The sequence below is a fragment of the Crocodylus porosus genome, unplaced genomic scaffold, assembly GCF_001723895.1.
Source record: "Crocodylus porosus isolate Cpor-Errol unplaced genomic scaffold, CroPor_comp1, whole genome shotgun sequence".
In the NCBI taxonomy this organism is placed as follows: domain Eukaryota; kingdom Metazoa; phylum Chordata; order Crocodylia; family Crocodylidae; genus Crocodylus; species Crocodylus porosus.
In genome coordinates this window covers 270,329,075-270,330,875 of record NW_017728886.1, presented here as the reverse complement: position 1 = coordinate 270,330,875, position 1,801 = coordinate 270,329,075, and positions in this window count along the sequence as shown.

Sequence of the window (1,801 nt, the reverse complement as noted above, 5' to 3'; positions counted from 1 at the left end):
CGAGCCCTGCGGAACCCCACTGCCCACGTCCTTCCAGGTTGAGAAGGACCCATCCACTACCACCCTCTGGGTGCGGCCCTGCAGCCAATTGGTGACCCATTTGACTGTGTGGGTGTCTACACCACACCCCCCAGTTTCTTAATGAGAACAGGGTGAGAGACAGTGTCAAAAGCCTTCCGGAAGTCCAGGAAGATTATATCTTACAGGTCCCAAGTCCCATAGTGTAATTATTTCTCTATAGAGGGGATCATGTGTAAGGACTCCAAAGTGCTCTTTCCGCTACACAGCTGATGAGATAAGCCAGGGCTGTTCAACTGTGAGGGCTTGTGGCCCCCCAAGCTCCTGCCCAGCCGCTGCTGCCCCATCACTCTGCTACAACAGCACTGTCCAGTTGGTGACCTGCAAGCCACGTGCAGCCTGCAAGTGCTTAACTTACAACCTGTAGGTTCCTGCCATCTTCACTTCCTTAGCAAAGTGGGATTAAGAGCTGATTTGGGTCCGAAGTTAAAATAGGACAGGCTCTGGTAAGAGCTGTGGAAAGGACAGATATTCTCTAAGTACCCTGCTTTAGGAAAAGAAGGGACTTGCTGGGGCCCCAAATGTTCCCAGGCATATGATGGAAGTAGGGCATCAGCTACAGAACTCAGCCTGGGTGTCTAAAAGCCACTCTCCACACCCCCAACCTGAAGCATCTCTTCGAAAAGTCACTGACTTCAATGCTTTTGCTTTCCTCGACTCTGAAATTGTAATAAAGTTCCAGGTTGTTTCTCTGTCAAGGCACTCCCTGGAGCTGTTAGGTTGATAATTTCTGCTAATGAAACCTTGAAGACTCTTAGCAACTGGCTGGATTCTGAACATGCTGGTCAGGCCAGCCTTGCTTAATTGTGCGTATCCATGGTGATGGAATCTTATGATGTCATAAATCAGACAATGTGCAAGACATAGAAGGGGACTTTGATGTAGCAAAGCCCATCTGTTAGGTGCCCTGTTGTCTGTGAGAGTTCTCGCGCTTATGCTAAGTACCTGAGATAGACAGAAGGTAAAGGTGAAGGAATAGGTGCAGCTTGAGCCCCTGCCTTCTCTGGGGCTTCTCTGCTTAGGCTCAACATCTGTGACTATTCTTATGGAGGGGTCTTTCCTTCAGAAACAAAGGAGGGGAAAGTCCTTTGTTTCAAAGTGGCCAGAGAAGAAAGTGGGGGTGCTGCTTTGGCTCAACAGATGACTGAAGCATTTGTGCAAGCTGTGGGAGAGTGCACATCACGTCCCTTTGCCTAACTGGGGAGGGTACATGCACTCCCCACCTCTCAAACCAGCACTTTGACCACCAAGCCCTGTGATGTTTCTGTGAGGGCCTCCCTTGGTGTCTTCTATTAAAGCTATATCACTTTTTTCTGGAAGAATTAAGTATTCACTGGCTGCACACACAAGTACTGCATGACTGCACAGTAACTGGAGTGACTGCACAGTAGTATTCCCAAGTGCCTGTTTGGTGATGCTGACTGCTTCATGGCATGTGATGCTACTGGGCAGTAGTAACAAGTTACTACGCAGTCAGCGTTTCATGTAGACGTGGCCACTGGGTCTGATGGTGTTTGGGCTGTGTGCTCTGACTAGTTAGCGAGTGTTGCTTGCTAAGTGGTTGCTGCCTTTGGGCTGACAAGGCCTTAAAAAGCAGACAGAACCAGCCCTGGCCTAGGACAGCAGGAAAGGAAAGCAGTTGAGGGAAAGGGAGAGCAACTAGGCAGTTTGCAAGCAGTTTGCAGGCCAGTTGGCTGCCCCCCTCCTTGAAGGGGAGCTATTC